The sequence below is a fragment of the Diceros bicornis genome, unplaced genomic scaffold (assembly GCF_020826845.1).
Source record: "Diceros bicornis minor isolate mBicDic1 unplaced genomic scaffold, mDicBic1.mat.cur scaffold_265_ctg1, whole genome shotgun sequence".
In the NCBI taxonomy this organism is placed as follows: Eukaryota; Metazoa; Chordata; class Mammalia; order Perissodactyla; family Rhinocerotidae; genus Diceros; species Diceros bicornis.
Genome location: NW_026691141.1, coordinates 79,612 through 94,032, shown reverse-complemented (window position 1 = coordinate 94,032; position 14,421 = coordinate 79,612). Strand labels below are relative to the sequence as shown.

Sequence of the window (14,421 nt, the reverse complement as noted above, 5' to 3'; positions counted from 1 at the left end):
GAATAAATATACAAATGAAGATCCTACTCGTCAATGGGCAGACAACGGATCCTTTGAATTGAAAAAACTTCTAAATTGGGGGAAAAAATTTTTTTTGAGAGCTCTCACATAATTGTTTAATTGGTACCTAAGAAAAAAGGCCAAAAAAAAGGAAGGAAAAAATTTGACTAGCCTTAAGACCTTGACTCAGGTTACAATTGAATTGAGAACATGTAAAAGCGTAAGTGTTGATAAGATTATAAAGGTTGGCATGTTTGAGCTAATTTTATATAGAGGTTACATTAACTTTGCCTGAGTATGTTTTAAAATGTCTGACTGGGAATGCTTCCCTTGTCCAAAATTATAAGACCAAGACCTATTGATAAAAATTTTAATGATAACTATGTTTAAAGGTATAAGAGGTGATGAAATTTACATAAAATTTTGTAGAAAAAAACTGATGTTATTTCTATTACAGAACTGGTTAACAAAAATAGTAATTTAAATGATGGCTAATTTTATCTAATGTCTTATGAAGTCTTACAGGCAATCTAAATAATTATTGGGAACAAGTAAATAGTTGTGAAAAAGATAAATGTTGGATGAACTTTAAACAATAATTATGTGTTATGGTGGTTACAGCTTCCAAACTCTTTTTGGTGACCTAAAACTTTAGAGTTTTGCTGAATTTTATGATAAAAATTCTCTGAGTATCATCATTTCCAAATAAGATAAGATATTAGACATTGATTGCTAAATGTACATTTGTCTACTTTTGGCTTTTCATTACAGGAAAACTAAAAGGTGTTTTGGGTCTATTGGTAAACATGTGTTTTATTAAAAGATTGTACTATAAAGTAATGTGTTTCTAGAAGTTATGAAGTATTTATAAATTTTCCAAGCCACAAGATACTAATGTAAAAGAAAGTTTATAATTGTTTACTTAGTTTTTACTTACAAATTAAGGTTTCTAAGGGTTAAAATTTCTAATTAATATATGTGATTGAAGCTACTAAAAAAATTAAGAAAAATATGTCTGTGTACAAGGAAAGTAAGATGTATAAAGGTACAAAGAATGGAAATATTTTGTTTGGTTAAGAAAGATAAATTTGTCCTCAAGTACTAGAAGGGAAAAGAAAGACATGGGACAAATTCTGAATGTAAAAAGAAAGTTATAGAAGGTTTGTGGAAGAGCAATTCTGGAAAAGGAGTTTTTGCATGGTCAAGTTGGCTAAATTGAAATGAATTTAATTAAGTAAATGAGTTTTAATAGCAGAAGTAAGCTGGTGCAAAATTGAAATTTCTCGTAAAAGGATAATTTGCTTAAACTTGATAAAGAGGTTATAAAAGATTTTTCTTTCCCTTTGAGTAAGTCTACCTAAAAGACAGAGAAAAAAAAAAAACCTGTTAAAATAATTTCCTACGTTCAAAAGACTGAGGTCTCTCTGTTAAGGCTTTTTGGACTGTTAATGCTATGTTTGCTTTGACTGTTTATATTTTTGACAAGCTCCCCCAAAATTCATATCTTAAAGTCTTTTTTTTAACTTTTATTTCTTTGAGAATTTTCAAAGGGCCTTGGAACTTCTCAAAGAAATTTGCTCTCTTCCTATAAGGGGAAAGATACTAAACTTATTAGGCTTATTCACTATGTTCAATTACATGGAAAGCATTGTCAGACAAGTGATGATAAGCCTGCTTAGGTGCGATTATGTGGGCAAATGTTATTGACATAGGTGTTTTAAAATTGTATAACATTACTGAAATTCTGATCTGTCCTGGTTATCAGTCATAATTCTGGTTATTATTATTTTAAAGTGTTGTATGTCACAAAATTAACCAAATTTCCTTGTCAATTGCCATTTTGAGGTCTTGTTGTTTACAGACTTATTTCTTTGCTATAATGCTTTTGCAAAATATGTTTCAACTTCAGAAAAATTCATGCAAAGGACTCTGATATTTACACTGGAATACAGGTTTCTGACAAACTTTCTGATCATAAAACTGAACTTGGTAAAAAAAAATTACAGAAATCTGATGGAGAAACTGACTTCATGAAGCTACTAACAAAAAGATTGGGATCAAAAATGGATTATACAGGACTGAATGAACTGATAAGGATGATTATAATTTTTATGATTTTTCGTTTGAAGTATTGCTGAATTTTTAATGTTTTGTTTTTTTCAGATTTAAGGAAAACTTTTTCTCTTTTCTCCTGAGCTAGCTATGACTTATAGCAATTTGGTAAATGATACTTTTGTAAGTAAAATTGAAATATTTATCTTATTCTCTCTACCTGATCCCTCGAATTTAAAAACTCTTAGTAAGTGAGTATTGTTGTTTTCATGGCAATATAGTTATTTGCATAAGTTCAATAAGAATCTATTCTCCTTATAACAGGACACAATTGGAAACACTGGGTCTATTACCAAGGTTGTGACTGGAACATCATATTTGCAATATAACCATACAGCTTTTGAGGAATGAAGATTGGACTTTATGGAATAAAGCCACGTGGAAATATTGGCCTAGTACCTTTATGTTCCAAGCAGCACTTACTAGGATAAGTAAAGAATGTCACTTATCTGGCAGGTACAAGGAAACTCGAAATATTTGGGGGAACCTCGGAAGAGAGGAATTCACCCAAATCTGTAGGTATTGCAGACAAAGTCTGATGACAAAATCCTTGGCTTGGCTTTCCTGGCCTCGAGAGGCTTTTGAAGTTCAATCTGAGATTCCTTATATAAAAAGTTCCAGCAAAGCAGATTTAAAAGAGCCTATGTAATCAATTGCTATTCTTGCCGTACTTATGTAAATAATTGGGCCAACTCTATTAGAACTAGACTTATTTTGCAAACTAGTTAGTTTTAATTTGGCTATCTTAATGAAAATGAGGGTGATTTTAGAGAGAAAAAAATTATATTTCAGTAAAAACTATTTCAGTATAAATTTGCGGATATTAGATCCTAGTTTTGTTAATTGTCTTTTGAGGTTTTTGTTTTATATCTGTTGACGGGACTAGATCCTGATTTCTTCTAGTCTCCTGAAATATCTGGCTACAGATGTCCAAACAACCTTTTTTGATTTTTTCCATCATTTTCATTTGAAATCACTGAAAACTGAACCTGCCCTTTTGCCTGAAGCCTTACAAACTGAAGCTGATGGACTTGATACAAACTTAAGAGATTACTTGATGACATCATCAGAGACATTTTAAACTGCAAAAGATGCTTTGACGCTGACATCTAAAATTCTTCTTCACTGGCTGTCCTCTGAACTCAAAAACTGCTTTACAACTTGCTCCAACCATTAACCTTGTTTTTCTTTTGCTTACATGGAAATGCTTCTATTAAATACTTGATTGCTTGCTTCCATAGTATAGGCGTAACCTTGAGAGCCCACCTGCATCACCACCTTCCAAAATGAACTTAATTGAACTGATCTATTATCAGGACTAAGAAATGTGTTCAGTGAGATGAAACAATCTACCAACTCAGCTTCTGTACTATGAAACTTCTTTAAGTTTCAAAAGGACTGTGAAACTTGTAGTTTCAAAGGCGGGACTGTGGGAGATCAAGATTTGGCCACCCTGAAATCTATCTCTTTACCTTGGTTGTTTTCTCTAGGGACATTTGACCTCCCCCACTAACTGCCTAAAGAATTTGACGTGGTGGCTCCTTCCTGGAACAGATCTATCATGATGGCTGTAAAGATAACGTAGGGTAAATGTTACAATAGGAAAGGCACCAACAAGCCCCTCTTATCAGAAGTTCTGTCTCTCTGGCCACATTCTCTGGATGAAGAATCATTTACATTTATACAGGAAATCTCCATTTGTGAAGGTATCTCCCTCTCTGTTTGGGGGATGAGCTCATTTCTAGTGACTTATCACTGTGGAAGGTGAGGCCTTGAGCTACATAATAAACCTTACTCTTGTTTACTGTGCTTTAGTGGTAATCTCCTGTAACTGACTCCCCCCACCCCTAAAATCCTCCTTTGTCATTGGCTGAAAATGATATTTAAGACGAGAATTTCTGCTATTGTGTTGAGAAACGCAGTGTCCCTGCTTTCTCCCATGTATACATGTTATTAAACTTGGTATTATTTTCTCCTGCTAACCTGTCTTGTTAATTATTTGGCGAGCCATAAGAACCTTAAGGAAAAGAGCAGAGGGAGATTCTCCCTCTTCCCCCGACACAGGCAAAAATATAAAAAGCCATTCATCATTTTATCTTTGTTAAAAAATCAAGTAAATCTTATGTCGGGGGAAGAGATATCTTTACAAATGGAGATTTCCCTTATAAATGTAAATGATTGTCTGGCAACTCCTCGCAGAGGCAGGGTCATCTAGAGAATGTGGCCAGAGAGACAGAACTTCTGAAGTGGAGTTCTCTGAACTTAACCACTAGGCCATGGGACTGGCCCATCTCTAATTGTTTTGAAGATGTTACTAGATATGCAGTTGAAGTTTCACTATGATCTCTGGATTTCCTTGCTGCTCCTTTAGTCCCTCACTTCAGTGTATGTGTTTTTTGCTCCATCTTTCATGCTAGAGAAATTCCTCAAATATCAAGTGGTCCTTGGCTACCTGTTCGTATGTTTGTGATGGGAAGAAAACAGCTGAGTAGGATCTCTGCGGGCCTGATGGAGCCTGTGAACGTCTGGACTCAATGTTTCTTCAGGGGTGTTGAGTGTTGAACTAGTAACAGGCAAACAATGTTGGTGCCCACACTGATCTCTAACAACGTACTTATTCCACACATTCCCACAATGACAGACATCCTCTGAACATGTGGAAATGCTGACAACACACACCCACACCACATACACACTATTTGCAAATGACCAGCAGCATTCAGACTGTAAACTACACGATAATGAACACTGATACTCAGAAGACACACACAAACACAGACACATACAGACCACTCACTGTCTCAGAGACCACAGTGACTTGAACTCTCTAAACACACACAGACATCAGCAAAACACACTTTCACATAGATGCCATAATAGCCATGCACCCTGTGACCATACAGAATTGCTGAACACACACACATCCACACAAGGAACGTGGTCGTGCACGAGTGGGCTTGATCAGGAGTTTTTTCACACCTCAGCATCAACATGGACACCCCGGGGCAAGAGGGAGAGGCAGAGGGCACAGGGAAAAAATGTGGGGAGCAGTCAGGAGGCACTTGCATAAAGCAAATATGATACCTGCAAAGCTGGTTGCTAAATGACATACGACTCAAGGGTATGAGGACCCAAGAGAATCTGAAATGGTACAAAGGAGGTGACTGATACAAACCCATCACAAGATATTTAAATGTAAAGAACAGTGATATTTTAAGAGACACTGAAGAGGGGCCGGCCCCGTGGCTTGGCGGTTGAGTGCGCGCGCTCCGCTGCTGGCGGCCCGGGTTCGGATCCTGGGCCCGCGAGGCACTGCTTCTCTGGCCATGCGGAGGCTGCGTCCCACATACAGCAACTAGAAGGATGTGCAGCTATGACATACAGCTATCTACTGGGGCTTTGGGGGGAAAATAAATAAAATCTTAAAAAAAAAAAAAAAAGAGGCACTGAAGAGAGTGCAGCAAAGCTTAGATATAATTCTAAACAATGAATGACATGGAATTCTGGCCAAGGAACAGCCATTATTGCTGTTAAAATTCCTATTTAAATGTTTCTTATAAAATTATAGAAATGCACCTTGAAAAATGACAAATATTCATTGGTTTAAAATATTTAAAACATTTCAGGATAAAATGACTGCAGGTTCCACTTTTATTGAGTAGCTTTTCCTGGACAGCTATAAAAGCTGAACAAAGCACACAGAACGGCTGTTTGAAGGGTTGTAGAAAATCCTGTGCAGACAGGACTTGAGGGTCTATAATCTCTGAGACGAGGGAAGCACAAGATTGTGAGCACCAACTCCATGTGGCTTCTTCCCTAAGGCATTTGCTATTTCAACAGTGAAAGAAGAGAGTCTGAGCAGAAAGAGGAGGAAAAATGAACTGAAATTTGGTTCCAGCCAAGTCCAGTAACTTCTTTTTTTTTTTTAAGATTTTATTTATTTATTTATTTTCCCCCCAAAGCCCCAGTAGATAGTTGTATGTCATAGCTGTACATCTTTCTAGTTGCTCTATGTGGGTCGAGGCCTCAGCATGGACGGAGAAGCAGTGCGTCGGTTCCCCTCCCGGATCCGAACCCAGGCCGCCAGCAGTGGAGTGTGCACACTTAACCGCAAAGTCACGGGGCTGTCCCTAATTCCAGTAACTTCTGCTTCAAGTCAGATGTGGTAAAGGCAGAGCAACAATTAAACATTGATTTAATAAATACTGTATGTTTGAAATAATACCAAAGGGATGTGGAAGCAAACAGGACTAGATGAAATAAAATTTCAAAAAGGAAAGAGTCTTTTTAGGTGAGATTGCCACACAGGTTCTCACCCAGGGGAATTTGCTTAATCGGGACTCTGATAATCCGACCTGTCTTACCAGAAGACAATTGTAAGTACAGTCTATCATAATTGATCTATGTTAGCTTTCAAATATTACAAGTTTTGTTTGGCTGTTAATTTTTACTGCCTCCACTAGGAGACTCTATGAAAGGAAAGACATTGTATCATCTGCCACGTGATCTCCAGAACATTCTTCAGTTTGGGCTGTATGAATTCTATAAATATTTGTTAATTGTTGCTTTCATGAATGCTATGGACTGAATGTCTATGTAATCCAATTTCATATGTTCAAATCCTAATCCCCGACGTGAAGGTATTTGGAATTGGGGCCTTTGGGATTTAATTAGCTTAGATGAGGCCATGAGTGTGAAGCCCCCATGATGGGATTAGTGCCCTTACAAGGAGATGGAGGGCTAGAGCTCTCTCTGCCAGATGAGGGTAGAGCAAGCTGCTGTCCTTCTGCAAAACAGGAAGAGAGCTGTCACCAAAAGCAAGTCAGCTTGAACCTAGATCTTGAACATCCCAGTCTTCAGAACTGTGAGGAATGCACTTCTGTTGTTAAGAATGTCCAGTCTATGGATGGCACGGTGGTGCAGTGGCTAAGTGTGGGTGCTCCGCTTCGGTGGCCCCAGGGTTCACAGGTTCAGATCCCGGTCACGCACCGATGTACTTCTTCTCAAACCATGCTGTGCCGGCATCCCATATAAAAAGTAGAGGAAGGTGGGCACAGACGTTAGCCCAGGGCCAATCTTCCTCAGCAAAAAAGAGGAGGATTGGCATCAGATGTTAGCTCAGGGCTGATCTTCCTCACGCACACACACACACAAAACCCAAAAATGCCCAGTCTAGGGGTCTGCCCCATGGCCTAGTGTTTAAGTTCAGTGAGCTCCTCTTTGGTGGCCTGGGTTCGGTTCCTGGACACAGACCTATACCACTCATCAGCAGCCATGCTGTGGGCATGACCCACACACAAAATAGAGGAAGACTGGCACGGATGTTAGCTCATGGTGAATCTTCCTCAGCAAAAATATAAATAAATAAAGTGCCCAGTCTATGATATTTTTGTTACAGCATCCCATACTGACTAGGACACTGACTGTGTGAATAAGTTCATTTAGATTGACGATCCTTCTTCTACATGATACGTTATTGCCAATGATTCCTAAATTGGTGTGAGTCAAATTTCCCTTAAGGATCATAAAGATGTTAAGGCCCTTCTCCCTAGATATGCACATATTGATACACATGAAAACATGCATCAAGTGCTTTTTTGACACCTTAGTCTCACACCTGATCCCATTGGCCTTCAGTGAACCTCAGTGTTACAGTCAGTGTATTCCCCAAAGGGCAATAAAGGAAAGTCCCTGGACTGAAAAGGAGTCGGTATCTATCGTGCAGCTCCTGTCCTCTGCCCAGTCAGCTCCAGGGCAGGGTCAATTTACAAGATGGGCTTTCCTCCAGGCAGCTCTGTGTTTCTCCCAGCCTGTTCTCATTTAGGATGATCTCACCAGGAGGAATGAGTGGAAATTTGGAGGGAAGAGCTACAGAAGGCGTCTCCCAGGGGAAATTCTTTGTGGTTACATGACCTAGAATATGGACACCTGGCTGCTCTAAGGTGTCCTGAAAATGGAACCCTTCTCACGTCTGTAATATCCTTCCATGTCCTCTTTCCCTACCATCTCTCTGTTCTTGGTGGAAAAATTCCCTTGGCAATGACAATAAAAGAATGAAAGTAGGGAATGGCCCATTTCTAGTCTCAGAATTCTGTGAAATTTTACTGCCTATCCCCAGTCTCCCAGGACTGACACTCTTTTTATTCTTTTAAGATTAGATTACATTTTAATCTCCTTTAATCATAGTTTTCTCTCATTCTTGTTATGTATATACATGTTCTAATACATAATATTGAAAACATTATTTTTGGCCCTACAATTTCCAGATTCACTCATAGTTATTTTCTGATGGATGCATGCCTTTGTAATTATGTTTATAACTCCATTAACTATAGAAATTGACTAAATGATGAGTAGTAATGTACTAATACAGGAAAATGGCCCATTTTTATTCAACAGAAAGTTTCATGTTTTCATCAAGACAAATACATGAATACTTAATTGTTCAGCAAAAACTCTTACTGTGTACATGTAAGCAATTATAATTCTAGTGGAGTTGGTTTACCTTGTCGATTATTCCTTGTTTCCGAATTGTGCATTCAGCATTTCCATGAACACTTTAGAATCCTGCATCTTTATCCTACCATTTTATTTTTTTATTTTAATTTTTTATTATAATTTTTATTTATTTTCCCCCAAAGCCCCAGTAGATAGTTGTATGTCATAGCTGCACATCCTTCTAGTTGCTGTATGTGGGACACGGCCTCAGCATGGCTGGAGAAGCAGTGCGTCGGTGCGTGCCTGGGATTCGAACCCAGGCCGCCAGCAGCTGAACGCGCCCACTTAACCACTCAGCGACGGGGCCGGCCCTATCCTACCATATTAAATACTAGCCATCGACAAAAGTCCACATTACTCGTTCAGTTGTGTGCAAGTGGATGCTTTGTAGGGTGTCTTCCCAGGTACGTTTTCACATGGTCATCAACAAAAGTCCACATTACTTGTTCAGTTGTGTGCTAATGGGTCCTTCGTAAGGTGTCTTCCCGGGTACGTTTTCCAATGTGAACTCCAGCTGATGGCCTTGTGACACTGATATAAATACTGGTGTCTCCACAGATCATGGGGCCAATGATGTGTGGTCCTTTACGGAGTCATATATAACCTAATACTTTTCATTCAATTAGTGTAAGGAATGCTATGGAAAGTAGATTGGGGACAATTAATAAAAGACGATTGATTATGAACATGCTATTAGGGAGAAAAAATGAACCTCTAGGTATAAAGGTTTACTTTTTATTCAATTAATCAGTCACCCTAACAAACCCCGTTTATAGGCAGGTCTATATATATATATATATTAGATTAAGAATATATCATCTATTAGTTTGAATGTTCTTTTGTAAAGTGTGCCTTGTTTCTCTTGCCCTTTCGTACTGGGAGAAATATGGAATAGCTAGAAACTTACCGGATTACTCTGATCTGAACTCAGATCGCGTAGGGCTTGAATCATTCAACAAATGAGTGATTAATGGCGGCTACACTACTGGGATCTCCTGATCCAACATCACAATCATGCACCCTATTGTGGATATGGACTGTAGAATAGGACTGTGCTGTTATCCCGAGGCTAACTTGTTCTGTTGATCAATATTTTGGATCAATATGTGACAAAATGTTCTGACTAGCTGGTCTAGATTTTAATCACTCAGAGGTTATTTTCTTCTCTGAGGTCACCCCAACCAAAATTGTTAGTCCATTTAAGTTTTGTTATCCCTTCATTTGGCTTACCTTTTTTTTTTGAATTAATTGAAGCTTCACAGGGTCTTCTCATCTTATTTTGTCATTCCTGCCTCTTCAGGGAAAGGTCAATTTCACTGATTAAAAGTAACAGAGAGTAAAACCCTCGAGTCCGTTCATACAAGTCCTCATTTAGACAACAAATGATGATGCTGTCTTTGCAGGGTCCAGTCACTGTGGCCTTTACACTGTGTCACTGGGCAAGCAGTGCCTGTAACACCAGAAATGCCAGAGGAGATGCTTTTGGTAAACAGGTGGGGGCTGTGTTTGCCGAGTTTCTTTTACTTTTTTAAATCTTTCCTTGAATACCTACCTGTGTTGGGTTAACAATTAATGTAATAAATAATCGTTGGGTTGAATTTATTTTATTGTTAACTTTCGGTGATTATCTGTTCTAAGATTGTGCAAGGAGAAATAATTCTTGTTCCTCATAGTAACTGTAGTACTTTTATGAATTAATAGATTAATGCAGCATTAGATTAGGAGTTAGTTTCTGTGATTGAAATTAAGAGAAGTATATTGTTGAACCTAAAAGCTTTCTTAATTGGTAGCTGAATTTAGGCCAACTAGGGTATTGTTTGTACTCCTTCTCTAAGGAAGGTTGTATCCTGTATCTAAAAGGCTGTATCTCTTTAGAGTTGGGTCTGGGGAAGGCAGGAGTCTGAACAAGTGTGGACCTGGCTCTGGCCCAGAGGGATGAGCAAGAGACACAGGGCACCTCCTGCCACACACAGCCGCAGCAGACATCACCCATCAGTCACGACATGCTGGGCTGCAGAGCCCAGAGAGCCCCCAGTCCTCAACAATGTGCACTCCAAAGCCACTCCTGGGCAGAGCAGGGGACTGTGATGAACCCATTTGCCATCCCCGCTCCCCTAAGACTTGCTCCAGGCCTCCTTTCCCCACTTACTCCACCAGCTCCTCACTGTCCTCGGGACTCAGGCCTTCAAGGCCCGCCAGCAGGCTGCTCCAGCACTTCTCCTTCCTTACCACCGCCTCCCCTCTCTGCTCCCACTCTAGTTCAAGGGCAAGTTACCTGTGGCTCCTGAGTGCTGCTTCTTGGCCTGGAAGGGCCCTTCCTTTACCCCATCCACCCTGTGCACTCCTACTTACGCTTCAAGACTCGATTCCAGTGATGCCTCCTCAGGAAGCCCTCCCTGACACTCCATCTCCCCAGGCCTGCTCTGGGCCACCACTCTGCCTTCTGTCCATGTCTGTCACTGCATGGAACCTTGCTGGGCCCGGTTATCTGGTCTTCACGTGTACCCCAGCCCATCAGGTGGGAAGGAAATTTTTAGCCTCAGGGCAATGGAGCAGACTCCTGGACTGTGGTGACACTGCCCATCTCAGCAGAGGTCATTCTTTGGGCCTCTTCCAGCTTTGGCCCATTGCATCTCCGCTGGAGCCAGGACACAGGGAGGCTGGTTCTGGGCTCAGCAGATCACAGGGTGGGCCTGGGAAAAGGCACAGGGGCCCACACACAGAGACTCGGGACAAAAGTCCAAGTCGACGATACCCTTGCTAAGGGCAGCAGGGGCCAAAGGCAGCTGCACAGGCCGCAGGACGTGCTGGCGAGCTTTTCATCTGCTCAGAGAGTCCCAGGGCTGGATAGAAGGAACTCAGGAGGCCCATCTGAGGTGGAGGTCACCTCGGGGGCATGCAAGCAAAAGCTGAGGGTCCCAAACAAGTGGAATCTGAAGAGGTGACCCTCAAACTCCTTGCGGTTCTAACGTCTCTGAGTTGGAAGTCAGTCCCCTCAGTCACAGCCTCTAGCTGCCCCCTCACAGGGCTGTGCCTCTCAAACACCGCTCCCAAGGAGAGTGGAGGCTGAGGCTGAAGGGAAACTCCTACCCATGAGAACCGCTGTGATCACAGCCTCCTGCAAGGGGCTAAGAATGATGAGCAAGGGACAGAGGGATTGACCCACACGACTTCCCCTCGGATGCTGAACATGCTTGTGATTCATGGGGCCAATCAGTATCTGTCCTCCTCCTCCACTCCTGTCTCCCCAAAAGGTCATGTCAGTGTTTACTATGACATCCACAGACACATCAAGGGCATCTGGGAAGAGTCATGTGTACATCTGGAGAGAAGGGAACTGTGAAATCCAGTAATATCTGCATCCATGTGTGCAGATACCGACATCTACATACAGCTGTCACATTCCTCCAGCAGCCCTGGAATACTCCACAATCATGTTGGCAGCTTTTGGCACATGGTAGCCAAACCAACTGGTGATGTCCCCAAGTGCCACCACTGCTGGGGCCTACCTTGATATTGGGGGGAGGCAGGGTGCCATGCCCCATTTCACAAAGTCTGGCTGGTGTCCAGGAGGGTCTCACAGCCTTTGACAATCATGCCCTCCATGGCTATGTTTTCCTGGATGCTCTCTGTCTCCTTTACTTCATTGTGCATTATCCTATCAGGACAGAAAATGTCAGAGACAGGCTGCCCCCATCTCTCAGGGAGAAGGGAATGCCAGGCCTCTGGCCAGACCTAGGAAGAAGGCCTGGCACCCAGCATTCTCAGGTGGAGCCTGTGGTCACAAATGGGGAGAGAACATTCATACTGAATGCCCACTCTGCTGGGCACTCTATGGGCATGATCTCACATCATCCTTCTGACAGCCCAAGGAGACAGGTGTTGGAAATGGAAATGGAGATTAATAGGTAGAAAGCAGGTCTGATTTAAAAGTCTGAACCACGTGGAACAGAGATGGCAAAACTGGAAGGACAGGAGGACAGGAAACAACCTTTCTTCATTACTCTGCCCCCCACACCACTACTGGCCTTATCTCCATCCATATAACTCCACCCACCCATCCTGCCTCAGGGCCTTTGCACTTACTGTCTCCACCCCTCCCCCAATGCACGTTATACAGTTGCTTCCTTAATGTTCAGGTCCTGGAATGGCTTAGTTTTGGAGCACCTGGCAATCCAGCTGGCTCAGGGAAAGTCTGACTCCAGTAGGCTCCAGCACATCTGGTGGGAGCAAGACACACCTTGCCCCTTAATCTGAGAATAAGGACAACTCTCCTATTTGTCCTGTTATGACTGCCGCAACACCCCTCCTCCAGGAGGTGGCGCCATTTAACTGCTTTTTAAAAATAGCATTGGTGGCCCCGTGGCTTAGCAGTTAAATGCGCACGCTCCGCTACTGGCGGCCTGGGTTTGGATCCCGGGCGCGCACTGACACGTCGCTTTTCCGGCCATGCTGAGGCCACGTCCCACTTACAGCAACTACAAGGATGTGCAACTATGACATACAACTATCTACTGGGGTTTTGGGGAAAAAAAGGAGGATTGGCAATAAATGTTATCTCAGAGCCTGTCTTCCTCAGCCAAAAAAAAAAAAAAAAAGGATTAGCGTGGATGTTAGCTCAGGGCTGATCTTCCTCACACAAAAAAAATAGCATTGGTGGGAAAAGAGATCTGTGAGTTGCCAACTTTGCTAAGAGCCTTGGTGGGTTTTCAGGAGTCTTAGGAAGATAGTAATTTTGTGGGGAGGAGCATCTGGAGAAAGTACCCCACTTACTCCAAGAAAAGCACAAACCTCTTATTTGTCTGCTGATGCCTCAAATTCTACAACCATGACCAGATCACCAAGAGGGCTGCTTAATATGCATGGCTTCCAAAGTTCTCTAGTAGACACTGTCCAATTTAACCCTCCCAGCAAAGAGAGATGATACTGGTGGAGCTGGATCGGTGATTAACGAACTCAGCGATGAGCAAATTACTGGGCCCCTCTGACCATCAGTTTGCTCACCTGTAGAATGTCGGAGTGAGGATGGAAGAGAATGCATTTCATGTGCTGACCTCAGGCCCAGCACACGGCAGGTGCTTGAGTAAAGGGCTGTGACCACTGTTGCTAGTATCACTGGTTGCAAGGGTGTTATTATCCAACTATTATTACCCGTTGTTTTCTGGCTATCAGACTGTGGCATGGAGACGGGGTCGCTTCCTTAGGAGCCTCAGTCCCTCCTTCCCAGCAATGCTCTTCTCAGCAGCCCAGTCCCTAGCCCTCTTTTGGAAGGGATCGGGCACAGGGAGGCACTTTTCAAGGATATGCTAGTTCCCTGGATAGGGATTCATTTTTGGAAGTTAGCAAAGGTAAGCAGAACCATTTCTTTTGACGAGGGTGGGGATTTTGCTGAGGAGGGCTGTATTTGCTACAAACAAGGGGGCGATCCCAGAGTAGCAACACTAGTTTCACTGTTAGACAAGTGCCAGCTGCAGCTGCTCAGGACTCCTGCCAGCCCCGGCTGGGGTTTGTGCTGAGAGCCACACCGTCCACGCAGCTGGGGAGGAGTTCCCTGGGCCGCAGGTTCCCGGGGGAACTGGAAGTGACCACCTGGGTTACATTGAGCCCAAGAGATGTGGTTCAGGAGAAAAAGTGGGACGAAGGCCAGAGGTAGGAAAGAGCCAGCCCCAGGGGAGGAGTGTTTCTGAGCACAGCCAGGGAGGATAGGTTATCTGATGGCTTCCTGCCGGGCTGGGAGCTTTCCTCAGTCCCCCAAGGGAGAGAGAGAGGAGGATGAAAGGGCTGCTGTCAGGGCGATAGGAAAACCGTCTT

The 14,421-nt window shown here is 42.4% G+C and overlaps 1 protein-coding gene across 3 annotated transcripts in view; it reads left to right on the top strand.

Annotated features, from left to right (window-relative positions):
- Positions 1 to 14,421, top strand: part of LOC131402779 (ral guanine nucleotide dissociation stimulator-like) — a 130,161-nt gene that overhangs the window by 70,427 nt on the left and 45,313 nt on the right. The gene's annotated exons all lie outside the window — the stretch shown is intronic.